Raw genomic sequence first — 16,518 nt, 5'->3', positions numbered from 1 at the left:
GCAATGCAATTTCTGTGTACAATTTTCTGCTTGGAAACCTCAAGATACATGGTTTTCCAATCTGACAGATATTACTAGGATCTGGATATAGAATAAGTATTTAAAAATTAATGGATAAGCTATTGATTTATATTATTACATTAATTATCCAATGATTTATGTCTTTTTCCTTGATACGTTCCAGATTATTACCCTGCAGTGAAGGTAGTTCTAACCAAGGTATGACTTGGGGCCATTAAAAGGATTTTCTTAGCTTTGTGTCTAAAATACCTAGTTACCTTTGAGCTCAGGTCTGAGCCCCCTCCACACTTGCTACAAGAGAGAGTAGGGACTAGCCTTTCTGTGGCATAGGTTTAACATACTAGTTTTTTCTTGTATTGTATCCTTTCTGTTATTTTCTATGCTTCAAACACAAACTTGTCTATTAAATATTTTTAAATTAAAAAATTTTTTAATTTTTATTTATTTATGATAGTCACACAGAATGAGAGAGAGAGGCAGAGACATAGGCAGAGGGAGAAGCAGGCTCCATGCACCGGGAGCCCGATGTGGGACTCGATCCCAGGTCTCCAGGATCGCGCCCTGGGCCAAAGGCAGGCGCTAAACCACTGCGCCACCCAGGGATCCCCTAAATATTTTTAAATTAATAGCTTTATTTGCATACCATAAAGTTCACCTATTTTAAGACACAATTCCATTATTTTTAGTGCATGTGTAAAGTTGTACAACTGTCACTGCTATCTAATTTTGGAACATTTCTATCAGCTCCTAAAAAGCCTCATGCCATCTCTTCTTCTCTTTGGCCTAGACAACTACTAATTTACTCTCTGTCTTTATACATTTGCTTTTACTGTACATTTCATGTAAATGGAATCATATAATGTGTATTCTTTTGTGTCTGGCTTCTTTCTGAACACAATGTTTTGGAAGTTCATCCATGTTGTAGCATGTATTGGTATTTCATCAAATGCTAACTTCTATCAAATCTTCCTTTGATGTGTACACCTCTTTCTCTCCATTTCTACTGTGATTCTTGGAATCTAAGTCCTGTTTACTCAAAGTGTAGTCCCTGACCAATTGCATCAGCATCACTTGGGAGATATTCCATGCAGACATTCAATCAAGATATTCATTTTTACAAAATTCCCAGGGGGTTTTAGTGCACATTGCAGTTTGAGAAGCTCTGCCCTAGAAAAGGCCTTCACCTTTGTTGGAAGGCATTTGAGAGCAACCTCCCCCTACCTCCTTGCCTTCACTCTTCCCAGTAGAGCACCTAGCATGCTGCTGCAGAGTCCTGAGATTAGTCATCAAAGAACACTCTCCACCTACCATGCTCTATTTTTTAAACAATATAAGTGGCTTTCTGTTAGCTATTTTAACTGCTAAGTTCTTGTCACTCAATTGTGATAGTCAAGGCTTTCTAAAGCAGTCTCTCTTTACCTACAGAAACTTCTCAACTTTATTGCTACAACAGAACCTTTCAGTTCTTAACATACTGGAGAATTATTGCTAGAGAATAATGATTATTTTTTATAGGTCATTGATGTTGGCTATTAGGAGAGTCCTAGCTATATTATAGGCATTCTATAAATTCTGCAGGAATGAGTACAAGGCCAAGGGCAGGATGATAATTTTTCCCAAAAGGGAAGAAGTGATTCCAGGAGAGCTTGCATATGGAAAGTGTTCAAGGAAGAATTATAATAAAAATATAACTACTCCTACCATATTGATATTTATTGATTACTGTATGAGATCCTTTGTGTATGTTATATTGTGTAATTTTCAATAGAACTTATAAATTAAATGCTGTTACTTAGGCACTCTTCTTCATTCCTGTGGATGAGGAAACTGAAGCTCAAAAACATGTAACTTATCTAAGACATACAGCTAGTTAAATGCAGAGCTAAGATTGAAACCCAAGTTTCTGTCCCTTACTATTATGCTGTCTCTCCATATTGATAAAGGGGAGTTCCACCAAAAGGAGTATTCAGACGTGATGATGATAACTAGGGTCTTAGAGGTCATAACTATTTTTCCAAGTCAGGAAGTGTTTCCACAGGCAATATTCCTGTTTTCATTGGAACACTGGTGAGATTTAAAGTCACTCATGAATTTCCTCCTTTGCATCAGAAAACATTCAAAGGGAACAACCCAACGGATACAGATGGACTCCACCAGCTTCCTAGGCCAAGTTCTTCTCATTCTTGCTGTGTGTGAGTGGCCTAGTTGGGCCAACTCCTCTCTCTCTCAATGTAATACCTTCATGAGATGACCAGGATAACAAAGGAGAAACTCCTCTGGCACTTTCAGATTACATATTTAGGTAGAAGGTAAATTAACTCCTATAGTCAGCTGCCTACCCAGGTGTATATGTAAGTTGCTTCTATGGAGTACCAATGTTTTCATTATCATCAGCTATACAAATCCTGAAAAATGTTTATTTCCCTACTCCATGTTTATGCAGTTAGTTACTGCTTAGCAATTCACTCTTCTTTCCAATGGTTCCTAATCACTAAACCAAAAAATATGAAGATTTCTTATAGCTCACAGCTTCAAATATGATTTCTGTAAAGATGCTCTCAGAATGCAGTAGTATGGGGGAATTATAGGAACTTCGAGCTAGGAGAGATGTAGGGACAATCCAGTTCAGAGGTCTCCAAAGGGCTCCTAAGTAGATGGCCTTCTATGAAGGTCTTTGTCAGCCACCATAGGATGAGGGGAGTGTATTAGAATTCTGTTGTCATGTGACAAATTACCATATATTTAACAGCTTAGAACAATGTCCATTTTAGTAGCTCAAGGTTCTGTAGGTCAGAAGTCTGGCATGGCATGAGTGAGTTCTCTGTTTAGGGTGTCACAGGCTAAATGAGTGTGTTGACTGGGCTGAGATCCCTGGGGGCTCTGGAAAAAAGTCCATTTTCAAATTCACTCTGTTTACAGTCTTTGGACTGAGCTCCCATTTCCTTGCTGACTATCAGGGGGGCTAATCTCAGCTCATAGAGGCTACCAGTATTCCTTGTCATATGACCTCCCTGTCTTCAAGCCATCCATGATGTGTTGAATCTTTCTTGTGCTTCAGGTCTCTATCTTCCTCTTTGGCCATCAACCAGAACAAACTCACTCTTGAAGGTTTCATATCATTAGGTCAGGCCCATTCAAATTATTTCCCTTGAGTTTGATGGATTTGGAATCTTAAATATATTCTCAGAATTCCTTTACACAATACTCAGGTTCATGTTTGACTGAATAACTAGGAGAAAGTGTATGTAGTAGGTCTGAGAATCTTAGGGACCATCTTAGAATTTTGTGTACCATAGAAGTAATGTAGGTGGGGTTAGACTCCATTTTGCTTTAGTCAGAGTTGCCTCATTTTGATGGGTTTTCTATTTTGTACCTTGATGTAAAATTTTTCAGCAAATAAACAATTTAATTTTATTTAGTTATTTTTTAAATATTTACTTATTTTTGAGAGAGAAAGAGCATGTGCATGGGGGAGGAGGGCAGACAGGGAGGAGAGAAGTAGACTCCCTGCTGAGGGCAGAGCCCAAAGAAGCCCTTGAGTCTACCACCCTGTGATCATGACCTGAGCTCAGATTGAGAGTCAGAGGCCCAAACAACTGAGCTGCCCAGGTGCCCCCTTAATTTGATTTAAATAATGCATCCTCTCCTAGCTTTGGCCCATGACCTGTACTAATTCTTTCATTTCACAGATGAGGACACTGAAACTCAGAGAGGTTATGGTATGTAATAGAGACAATTTGGTTAGTGGGATTTCATGGTAGGCCTTCTGACTCCTGGGCCATTGCTGTTTCTCCTGAGCCCTACTGCTTTACCCTGAGAAAGCTGCTCATCTTTTGTCATCATCAAACTACCCTGAACTTCATATTAACTTAATTAGCCTTCTCTATAATCCCAGAAAGATGGGTGTTATTATTATTCTCTCAGGTCTATCTAATGCAAACCAGCACAAATACTTATCTGTGAAATAGGGTACTGCATGGAATAATTATGGGCATTACCAGGAAAGGTCATTAATTTCCTGCAAAGGATAGGTAATCACCCAATGCTTGCCTGCTTTCTAGCTCCACCACAGGTTTTTTTCTTGCTGCTTTGAGCCTTTCCTTGTGCATAGTAAGCATTCCTACACAGCTCAGGAAATGTCAGGAGCTGAACTGGAGATGTAGTTTGCCAGGCAAGGAATGTAAGAGAACATTGTGTTCTGTGATCTTTCTCTGAAGTCCAACCTATGCCATACACATGAACAGTGGCAGTGCCAGCAAGCAGTCATTGACCATATCCCCACTGACATTAATTGCCTAAGCATCAGTCACTCAGTGGTTCTACTAGTTTAAATGTACCATTAACACTGCTCCCTAAAGAAGGGATGTGGTTACTAACCTAGGTAAGGCAGCTTGAGCACATGAATCTTCCCCAAACCCTGAGTTCTTATATTCACACTCACTGTTGCTGTTTCCTCTTGTCAAAGTACACAACCAAAAAGTCAGGAAAATAGACAATCAGTAGTAACTATTGCTCTTTGAAAATTGGGAAAAAGCTGTGCCCATTCAAAAATAGTGTCTCTTAAAGTTTTTGGATTACAATCCACAATAGGAACTATATAGCATTAAATTCAGTATGCTATACTCACATACGTATGTGAATATATATATATAAATACATTAAAAGGAAAGAGAATTTTAAAAAAGATTTTATTTATTTGAGAGAGCGAGCACATGAGCAAGGTGGAGGGGCAGAGGGAGAGGGAGAAGCAGACTCCCCATGAAACAGGGAGCCTGATGTGGGGCTTGATTCCAGGATGCCAGGATCATGACCTGAGCTAAAAGGCAGATGCTTAACTGACTGAGCCCCCTGGGCACCCTGAAAACAAAGTTTTAGTGGAGTAATATTCTTACTACTGGTATTCTTTTATTCAAAACTATTTTTTTACATATTGGTTGATATCTATTAATGATTGTAGCCTGGTTAGAAAAAGGGCTGCTGGATCCTCCTGCAAGGTTAGTGAGACTGACTGCTAATACACATCATCCCCACAGTGAGCATTTACCTGGGTCCTGAAAATTAAAGTTATTCCTGAGAAGGGAGAATAGAATGCCAGGACTTGAGTTCATGTGTGCAATGTTGATGACATGATTTATCCTGATTTTATGTATCATTTATTCAATTATTGAACAGATATCTAGTGAACATTACTGTATTCAAGATGGTGGACATGATGAATCCTATAACTCTAGCTTACTGAAAAAACTGCTCTGAATTCTACATTTAGCTTAACTCATCTTTACTATTCTTCTAGTTACACAGATTTAAAAAAATAAGGCTTAGTAAGTTTTGACCTGCCTAAGATGGTGTAGGGCTTGGAGCCTGTTGGTTCAAAAGCAGAGTTCATGTTCCCCTATATGATCTAAGCATTAGAAACAGAAAACATAGCATTTGGCTACTGGTCCTGGTTTTAAAATTTACATTCAGGCACCCCTGAAAATATTTTAGGAAGGCTTGTCCCATTGAAAGCCCTGGAAGAAGAGCCTCTGTTCTTGCCAGCTAGCTTTTGGCATTCCAGGGACTACGTGGCCAAGATTAATCAATTGCTTTTAGAAGGCTGTCAGGACTGGGTAGAGCATGGAGAGAAGACAGTTTTAGGAACCCTTCTGCCCATCCCATTTCCTAGTGGCCTCAGCTGCTGCCTCCTCACCTCAAAGTCAGAGTGAGGAGTTGGAAAGGAAGTAAGTAAACTGTCAGGAAGCGGATGAAGGGTGCAGGGCACATATGGGCAGAAAATAGTAGGTCAAGTAGGCTGGGATTCTATGGGAAGTTCTCATTCTCTGACTTCTACCTCTCTCAGCCAAGCCAAACCCTACAGTGATATATATTTTTTTAGTTGTGTTTAAGTAACATCCAATTAACAGCCAATTTGTGTTGCTTATCATTTTATGGACCTTTCTATTTGCTTTTGTTTTTTATAGTGTACCATATGAATTTATCTTCAAGCCTTTGAGCCCTAGCACATGAGGGGAAAAGTAGTCTACTCTGAATCAGAAAGAATGGGTTCTTAAGACTGTCATTTAAAAATGGTTTGACTTTCTTTTTTTTAGATTGTCTTCCCATCTATAAAGTGAAGATTATTATTATTATTATTATCCACCCTCTGACGACACACTGTATTGAATAACGATGAAAAAATTGTTTAGCAAGATATACATTAGTTTCTGAAGGAAGAAGACTTTCAAATATTCTCTAGCTACTACTTGAGTGGCCTAAAGGTATTAGTTCACATAAATATATATTTTTTAATTCTGTTAGGGGGCTGGTTGCTAAGATAAGATTTCTGTTTTCAAGGAAAGCCTATACATTATAGAAACCACAACTCTAATGTAAGTTGACTAATTGAACCACTGCAGACATGTCCTATCATCAAGCAATACTAGAAAAAACAGTGGTTGGTTCTGCTGAAATCATGAACATTCCTGTTTGTCAACCATGCCAATGTAATTGGAACACAGTGGATGGGAGGGGAATAGATAATGAATTGAGGTGGGAAATGTGGGCAGGAGTTTCATCTTGTGGGACTTTGAGTAGATCACAGAAGGAAACTGGACATTGTCCAAGTGCAGTGGGACACTAGGTAGATAAAGCAAATAGATCTTTTTCCAGGTCAGAGTGTGAGATAGGGGACAGTTTGGAGGAAATGGGGCCTCCTCCATGTGAGAAGTCTTTCCAGGTGGACAAAGATAATATATTTACCCTCCACTGCTTGATAATACTGACCTCCTACTCTACTGCTACTTCCTCCCCAGGGAGAATGTGGTACACAAGAGCAAGAAGAGACCTGAGTGCATCTACTCACAACCTCTATACCAGGGTCTTTTCTACTTACCCCCTCATGACCTCTGGGACCTGTTTTGACTTGCTTCCCATCCAAGGGGAGACAAAAAAGACTGAACAGAGTTGAAGGACAAAACCGAAAAGTACTTCCAGCAACTATTCCTAGTTGTGAAGGTAAATGAAAAATTCTCTGTGGTAGTGAATAAATGCCCCCCACAAAGATGTCCATGTCTTCATCCCTACAACTTGTGAATGTGTTCCCTTATCTGGCAAAAGAGACTTTGGAGATACGATTAAATTAAGGACCTGGTGAGGAAGAGATTATCTGAATAACCCCTACATGTGCCATAACGGCACTTATGAGAGGGCAGCAAGATGGTCAGAGGAGCAAGCAGGAGATGTTGTGGACTGAAGCAGGAGGTTAAAGTGAGGTACAGAAGGAATGCAGCTGGAAAAGGCAGACAAATGGATTCTCATTCTCCAACCTCCAGAAGAAACTGACTCTATCCACACTTTAACTCAGTGAAACTGATTTCAGACTTCTAGCTTCTAAAACTCTAAGGGAATAAATTGGTATTGTTAAGTCACTAAATTTGTTTAATTTGTTACAGCAGCCATAAGAAATTAATATATTCCTTTGATAGGCTTTTCCTCAAACTTTCCAATGGCTAGACCTTACACTCATCTATTAGGGTTCCAGTATTTTGGGAGCCAGATCATGGGTACTGAAGCCTCCTAGAACTGGTTCTAGTCTTGGGTCAGCCATGTCTGCTTGAGTAGCCTTAGGTCAGTTATTTACCCTCACTCCCCTCAATTGTAAAGTAGGGAAGGTAATAATGCCTACCTTGCAGGTCAGTTGTAAGGCTTAGAGACAGCGTGGCAAGAAACATAACATGGTCATCACCATAACTGGCCCTTACACATGAAATAGAAAACACTCCCACCTTCATAATGCTTTCTTCTCAGAGAACATGAGCCTGTTTATGGGAGAGGAAGGGACCCTAGCTTTGGTCCCTAAATCTGAGCTACTTTGGTGGTGCTAAGAGCTCTGGCAGCTGGACATGTCCAGAAGGAAACTTCCAGTGAAAGGCTATTTGTGAAACTAAATAAAAGAAGACAGACATTCTCTGAGTGTCACCTGAAGAACTGCCTTAAAGTAAGCTCCATGTCCAGGAACATGTCACCTGTCAGAAAAACAAATACCATATAAGGAGTTGCATTAACCAGACATGGCAGGCAGGCACCCAACACACCTTTTCCGCCATATGACTCATCACCAGGAGGGAGCTCAACCAGAAACAAAGACAGATTGTTTTGTAGTACCTAGCCTAAGGCTTCAGAAAGGAGAATACCCCTTTTTTCCTCACCCCATTTCTCCATGGACAACCTAGCTAATCTCTCCTAAAGCCAGTGCAAATTTTTCCTTCTACCTTCAAAATGCAACTTCCCTATGGGCCTATTGTTTGTTTGGAAAATCTAATGCTACAATCTGGAATCTTGGATTTGGGGATGTCCTTGGAGTCCATAGACTTGCATAATGTTATACATAAGTAAATTGTACCCTATCATGTGATTCATCAAAAGTTACATAGATGGGCAGTAACTGATTAAGGGCTAGCTCTGAGCTCTGCTAAATCTGCCTTTTGCTCATGCCCTGCAGCATATGAGCAGTGACTTTGGACCCTTTAGGCATCAATGCTAAAATGCAGTGGTATTTAGTTGATCAGATTAGCCAGCTGTCTCCTAGCAGAGAGCAGGTCCAAAGAGCTGAATCTAATTTTTGAATCTGAGAATAGGTTTGAGAGAGGTGCAAGCTGCAAGGCACTTCACCAAAGCCAGCTTCTCCACTTTCCCCAAGGCTTGCCCTGAGCTTGTTGGTTGGTTAAACTCCTTTTGCCCTTATTCTCAGGCCATTTTTTCTATTCTATTCTATTCTATTCTATTCTATTCTATTCTATTCTATTCTATTCTATTCTATTCTATTCTTTCTATTCCATTCCATTCCATTCCATTCCATTCCATTCCATTCCAAACCAGCTGTATTCTAGAGCTTCAAAAGAAACAGTCCTAGAATCTAGACTTTCCAAAATTTTTAGAGGAATAAAGAGTGTGAGGTGCCATCTAGTCCCACTAAATTGCTGCTCAAAAATAAGCAAATTGAGGCTCCAAAGAAGTTAAGTGACTTGTCAGTGGGAGTTCTATCCAATAGAACTTTTAGCAACGTAAGAAATATTCTCTTTACTCTGTCCATTATGGAAACCACTAAACTCATGTGGCTATTGAGCACCTAAATGTGGCTCATGCTACTGAGGAAGTAAATTTTTAATTTTATCTAATTTTAATTAATTTAGATCTAAATAGTCAATGTGGCCAGTGACTACCATTTTGGACAACATAGATCTAAGGTCACAGAACTGGGACGTAGCACTAGGTCACTTTGATTTTAAATTCTTTTCTCTTTTCATTACCCCCCATACAGAACTTTAGGTCGAGAGAAACTTTTTATGTGGAGCAAGAGCCTTATAATGCCAGGTCCCTGGTTAGAACTTCCAAGTGAGCAGTAGTGGCTGCAGGTGGGATGTCACTAGTGGGAAGAAAAGATGTATCTTATATTATTAGAATATATGGACTTTGCCAGGTGGGAAGGGGTAGAGAAGTTCATTCATTCTTTCTTTCTTCAAGGAAATATTGAGCGTCCATTATGTATCAGGTGAGCACTAGCCAGTGGGGACAACACTGATTATTTGACATGTCCTCTGTTTAAGCTTCCTAAAGATGAATGATGAAAAGTGCCACATGAGTTCAGAGGTGAGAGAAACATTTGTTGCTGATGAAAGTCCTCAGCTTCCTCTGGCAAACACTCCATGTCATGCTGCCTATACAACCTCACTGGGTCAGTACTGATGAAGGCTGTGCTCACTCAGGCTTTGTGTCTAACCTCTTAGGTAAACAGTGTATTTTCTTCTAGATCTAGACTGGCTTATTTCCATAAATTCATCTCAGGGTGAATTTAGTAGTAAAATCATGGTTGGAGAAATGATCACATGGGCTTTTTAGGGTTTAGTTTAGTTTAGGATTAGAAGTCCAAGCTCTATAGAGAATAAACCACAGCATTACTCTGACATCCGTATAATGTAAACTTGCTCCATCCTTTCTTGTGTGACAGTAAGTTCTCTATAGACTATTTTGAGGATGGTTATTATTTACAGTTCTTATTAAGGACTCTCAACATGCCTCTGTGTGTGTGTGTGTGTGTGTGTGTGTGTGTGTATGCACATGTGTATTAGAGGAGTGATGATATTTAAGTCATTGCTTTTTTTAATGCTCAAAAATGTAAATATAGTCCCAAAGAGACACAGGTATTCAAATAACTAGTATTCACAGAAATGTGGCATAGAAGGTAGCCGTGCCAGTCAGGAGGTGGAGGTAATCACCTTTGCTGTACAGAATCAGGAAAAATAATTGTTATTGACAAGGTAGCCTTAGAAGTGCCTCTTGAAATAGTCTGTCAGGAGAAGATGGAAGAGGGCATTTTAGATGAAGAAAATGAGAAAAGCAAAGAATTAGAGGTGGGAGAATTTGGAGACGGAATGAGAAATAGAAATGGGAAGCTACACTGTCTAATAAGAACAAGGAAACTGCAGATAGGGCAGTAATAGCCAGTGAGAAAGGGAACCTGGGGCCTGATCGTCAGGCCAAAGAGTTTGGACTTTACTGCAGTCAGTGGGGAGCCACTGAAAGTTTTTGAGATTTGGAGTCATACAGTGAAGGTGAGTTCATGTTGATTAATCCAGTTACAGAATGATAAATCATGATGCAGAGAAGCTGTTGCTGGGAATCAGTTCAGTGGCGATTTCTATAGTACGGGGAATAGGTGATGTGGATCTGAACAGGAGCGGTGGCAGAGGTAAATGGGTAGCTATTGTGCTGCCCTTTATCTAATTGGATGGAGGTAGAGGATGGAAATTAGAAATGATGCTGAGCTTTCTGGCCTAAATGACCAAAGAGGTGGAGACAGCATGAGGAGAAATAAGGAAGTCAGGAGAAAAGCTAATTTAGGGGAAAAGCTGACCACCCTGATAGAAATGTCCAGCACAACAAAATGGAGACACTGAGAGCTGAATGTCAGCCACTAGGGAGTAGTGGGATCAAGATGTGTCTCTCAGAGCTGAAGAGGAAGTTGTTCATGAATGAACCAAGTTCCTGAGAAGAGTGGGGGCTGAGGGTAAATCTTAAGAAATGGCAAAGGAGACAGATGAAGGGAAGGAATTTCAAGGGAAGAACAGAAGAATAAAACACCTCAGAGCCAAGGGAGGAGAAGTGATACAGAGTGGGCTAATCAATAAGTCTATATATTCAGCTTCTGTTGCTAGATCTTATTTGATAAACAAGAAAGATATGTTCCTTACCCTCATGGAATTCACCATCTCCTGGAAAAAACAAATGGAGCAAGTGAATAAATAAACTAATCAGTAACTTCAAATAATGCCATTGATGAAGAAGATAAGGTGGATGCTGTGATAGTCGATATTAAGAGTCCATGACTTGTCCTTTTAGAGGGATTAGGGAAGACCTCTTTTACCAGGTGTCATTTCAGCTGATTATGAGCAGCAAGAAGAACTTGGCTGTATGAAAAGGGTGGAGTAAGCCTCCTGTCAGAGGGAAGAAGAGCCCGGAAGGCTGGAAGTGCTGGCAGGTAGCCAGGGAGACTGAAGACTAGAGACTGAGGAGGAAAAGCATGTGAGATAAAACTAGAAGTGTAGGCAGGGCCCAGATGCTGCTGTAGGCCCTCAAAATGAAATTTGGATTTCATTTTGCAAAGGTCAACAGCATGAAACTGAAAACAGAGCTTAAAGAGAGAGTATGGATAGAAAATAGATAATGGGAGTCAGCCAAAAGGATAGGATTGGTGATCTTCAAGAGAATAGAGGTGAGGATGGCAGCTTAAGTTAGTCTACAGTATTGGGGGATTTGAAATATCCAGACACCCTTCTTGGAGAACTTTGGTGGTAATAGGAGGCTAAAGATAGGATATTCTCAAGGATGACAGTCAAGACCATGCTCATCTCAGACACAGTCATGCTGAGTGTCACAAACAAAGGCTTGTTTTCATCACTGTAGCAGAAGTCATAAAGGAGAAATGGAACACCTGGCCCCTGTTCAAAGCTGTTCCTGAAGTCCACCAGGAAGGTATAGTAGACAGCTAGCATTACTGTTGGATGTGAACACTACAGCATAAGTCACAAGTGGGACCAGCTCAATTTCTGGTGGAGTGGCTGGCCTTTGCACCTTGTAGCTGATGGCAAGGCCCTCAGGTTTTAGAGATAGATTAGGAAAGTCCCAGGCCTGGTTAGCCAGCTAGGGAACAGACTGTGCGATCCTAACTATCACTTCACACAGTGTTCTTGACTCATGGGTGTTGACAATTGCAGTGTAATTTTAATTATACTAGGCAGTATTTCATAATAACCTCTGTCAACTGATATTTTGTAAAAGGCTATGAAATTTTAATAGTTGGCTGCTTCAAGAGAATTCTTAGCTTTTAAACCCTAGCTGAAAAAATGGAGTGAGATCTGGGTTGTAATTAGAAGGGTTGAGAAGTGGCTGGGAATACCATAAATGCCAAATTAAAAAGAAACTCACCAACATGCAAGACCTGTTCAGGAAAAAGCATTGAGTCAACCCCATGTCTTTATTTCCTGGGACAAAGGGCAGGAATCTGACTTCTAGTTGCAAAGGCCTCCTGAGGAGGAGGAATAACTAAAATTTGCCTTCCTTGCCTTACCTTCAAGGCCTAGGTTTATGTGTCATGGTCTTTGAGTGGAAATCCAAGGAGTAATCAGTGGCAAAGAGAGATGGAAGGCCCAGCAGCAGCACACGCTGGCCCACCTGGAATGGTGTTTGTCAAAACTCCTCTGCATCACCATCTTCACCTTTTAATAGCCTACGCCTTGGCCTCATTCCTAAACCAAACACATGAGAATCTTTACTGTAAGGTCCAGGCTTCAGAATTAAAAACAAAAAAATCTTCTATCATAGCCTGCATAATGCCTGCCAACCCCTAAAAGATATCTACATATTAATCCCTGGAGCCTGTGAATGTAATTTTATTATTTTATTTTATTTTTTATTTAAATTCCAGTTAGTTAAATCCAGCGTAATATTAATTTCCAGTGTAAAATGTAGTGATACAATACTTCATAAAACACCTGGCGCTCATCACAAAGGTGCCCTCCTTAATTAACCATTTCCTACCCACCCTCCCTCTGGTAATTCTGTTTGTTCTCTACAGTTAAGAATCTGTTTCTTGGTTTGCCTTTTTCTCTTTTTTCCCATTTGCTCATTTGTTTTGTTTCTTAAATTCCATATATGAGTGAAATAATATGGAATTTGTCTTTCTCTGATTTATTTCACATAGCATAATACTCTCTAGCTTCATCAATGCTGTTGCAAATAGCAAGATTCCATTTTTCTATTGCTGAGTAATATTCCATTGTATATATGTACCATATCTTCTTGATGCATTCACTTGGGCTATTTCTGTAATTTGGCTATTGTAGACACTGCTGCTATAAACATTTGGGATTCATATGTCCCTTTGAAGTAGTGTTTTTAGTATGCTCTTGGTGAATACTTAGTGTAATTGCTGGATTGTAGGGTAGCTCTGTTTTTAACTATTTGAGGAACCTCTGTACGTTTCCAGTAGTTGCACCAGTTTGCATTGCCACCAACAGTGTAAGAGGGTTCCCATTTCTCAACATCCTTGCCAACACCTGTTGTTTCTTGTATTGTTGATTTTAGCCTGACAGGTGTGAGGTGTATCTCATTGTAGTTTTGATTCGTATTTCCCTGATGGTGAGTGATGCTGAGCATCTTTTCATGTGTCTGGTGGCCATTTGTATGTCTTCTTTGGAGAAATGTCTGTGTCTTCTGCCCATTTTTTAGTTGGATTATTCGTTTTTTGGGTATTGGGTTTTCTAAGTTCTTTGTATTTTGGATACTAGCCCTTTACTGGATATGTCATTTGCAGATATCTTCTCCCATTCTGTAGGTTGCCTTTTAGTTTGTTTATTATTTCCCTCACTATGCATAAACTTTTTATTTTGATGAAGTCCCAATAGTTTATTTTTGCTTTTGTTTCCCTTGCCTCAGGAGACATATGTAGAAAGAAATTGCTATGGCCATTGTCATAGTGGTTACACCTGTGTACTCCTCTAGGATTTTTGTGGTTTCGTGCTCACATTTTAGGTGGTCTTTCATCCATTTTTAATTTATTGTTGTGTGTGGTATAAGAAAGTGGTCCCATTTCTTTTCTATGTTCTTTTGTATGTAGCTGTCTGGTTTTCCTAACATCATTTGGCGAAGAGACTTTTTCCCATTGAATATTCTTTACTGCTTTATTGAAGATTAATTGATCATATAGCTATGGGTTCATTTCTGGGTTTTCTATTCTGTTCTATTGAACTTGGTGTCAGTACCATATTGTTTTGGTCACTACAGCTTTGTAATGTAACTTGAAGTCTCGAAATGTGAGGCCTCCAGCTTTGCTTTTCTTTTTCAAAGTTGCTTTTGACTATTCAGGGGTCTTTTGTAGTTCCATACAAATTTTAGGATTGTTTGAAAAATGCTGTTGGTATTTTGATAGGGATCGCATTATGTGTGTAGATGGCTTTGAACAGTATAGACATTTTAACGATATTTATTCTTTAAATCCATGAGCATGGGATGTCTTTCCATTTCTATGTGTCATCTTCAAATTCTTTCACCATTATTTTATAGTTTTCAAATTCTTTCACCATTATTTTATAGTTTATAGTTTTTATAGTTTCAGTACAGATAGATCTTTCACCTCTTTGGTTGGGTGTATTACTAAGTATCTTATTATTTTTGGTGCAATTATAAATGGAATTGATTCCTCAGCTTCTCTTTTTGTGCTTCCCTACTGGTGTACAGAAATGCAACAGAGTCCTATATGTTGCTTTTATATCCTGCAGCTTTACTGAATTCATGTATTAGGTCTAGCAATTTCTTGGTGGAGTCTTTTGGAGATTTTTATATACAGTATCATGTCATTTACAAATAATGGAAGTTTTACTTTTCCTTGCCAACTTGGATGCCTTTTATTTCTTTTTGTTGTCTAATTGCTGAGGTTAGGACTTCCAGTACTATGTTAAATAACAGTGGTGAGTGTGGACATCTCTATTTTGTTCTTGAATGTGGAGGAAAAGCTCTCAGTTTTCCCCCATTGAAGATGCTATTAGCTGTAGTTTTTTCATGTATGGCCTTTATTCTTGTAGGTATGTTATTTTTATCTCTACTTTGTTGAGAGTTTTTCTTGTAATATTTTATTTAAATTTAGTTTGCTAACATATAGTATAACACCCAGTGCTCATCCCATCAAGGCCCTCCTTAGTGCCCATCACCTAGTTACCCCAGCCCCCCACCCCACTTTCCTTCCCTTCTGCAACCCTTTGTTTGTTTCCCAGAGTTAGGAGTCTCTCATGGTTTGTCTTCCTCTCGAATTTTTCCCCACTCAGTTTCCCTCCTTTCCCTTATAGTCTTTCACTATTTCTTATATTCCACATATGAGAGTTTTTATCATGAATGGATGTTGCACTTTGTCAATGCTTTTTCTACATCTATTGACATGATCATGTGGTTCTTCTCCTTTCCTTTATTAATGTGGTATATCACACTGATTGATTTGTGAATTTTGAACCCCCTTGTAGCCCAGGAATAAATCCCATCTGATCATGCTGAATGATTTTTTTTAACGTACTGTTGGATCCAATTTGCTAATATCTTATTGTGAATTTTTGCATCCATGTCCATCAGGGATATTGGCCGATAGTTCTCTTTATTTAGTGGAGTCTTCATTTAGTTTTGATATCAGGGTAATGCTGGCCTCAGGATAAGTTCAGAAGTTTTCTTTCCTGTTTTTGGAATAGTTTGAGAGGAGTTGGTATGTATGTGAATGTTATTTATATGGCAAAAGAGACTTTGCACATGTGATTGGGAATCTTGAGATGAGGGGATTATCCTGGATTATTTGATATAATTACAAAATTCCTTAAAAGAGGAAGCGTCAGAAGCAGAGAGAATGACATAAAAACAGAGACTGAAAATGGTAGAAAGGGCCACAAGCCAAAGAACATATAGGCAGCCTCTTGAGGTTGGAATAAGGCAAGGAGGCAGATTTTTCCTTAGAGCCTCCAGGTGGAACACAGCCAAACAGACATGTTCATTTGACCCAGTGAAAGTGATTTTGGATCTGACTTTTAGATTGTAAAAGAATAAATTTGTGTTGTTGTCAGCCAGCAAGTTTGTGGTAGTTTGTTGCAGCAGTCATGGGAAGCTAATATAGTCTCTGTAAGTGAGACTAATATAGTCTCTGTAAGTGAGTCTTTGTAATCAGCCAAAGTGAAGAATCAGTGATGGAGTAGTGCATTGGTGCTCAAAGTTTGTCGAGGACCAGCAGTATCTGCATCACCAGGGAATTTTTTTGGAAATGTAGGCTCTCACAACCACCCGAGACCTGCTGCAACAAAATTTGCATTTTACCAAGATTCCCAGATGATTTGAATGCACATTGAAGTTTGAGACGTGTCAAATTTTAAAACAATGGTTTTTCCATCCTAGCTTTACTTTAGAATCTCCTAGGGAACTTAAAAACTGCAG

General features: G+C 39.3%; 1 protein-coding gene across 1 annotated transcript in view; it reads left to right on the top strand.

Annotated features, from left to right (window-relative positions):
* The window catches only part of ANKRD55 (ankyrin repeat domain 55), a 568,067-nt gene that overhangs the window by 219,870 nt on the left and 331,679 nt on the right, over positions 1-16,518 (top strand). Inside the window, exons 6-7 of the mRNA XM_049102766.1 lie at positions 6,111-6,278; positions 6,813-7,014. The gene's annotated coding sequence lies outside the window, so the exon portion shown is untranslated. The remainder of the gene's footprint in view (positions 1-6,110; positions 6,279-6,812; positions 7,015-16,518) is intronic.

Source organism: Canis lupus, chromosome 2 (assembly GCF_003254725.2).
Source record: "Canis lupus dingo isolate Sandy chromosome 2, ASM325472v2, whole genome shotgun sequence".
NCBI lineage: Eukaryota > Metazoa > Chordata > Mammalia > Carnivora > Canidae > Canis > Canis lupus.
Note: the sequence above shows the minus strand (reverse complement) of the source record. Positions and strands in the feature narration are given on the sequence as shown.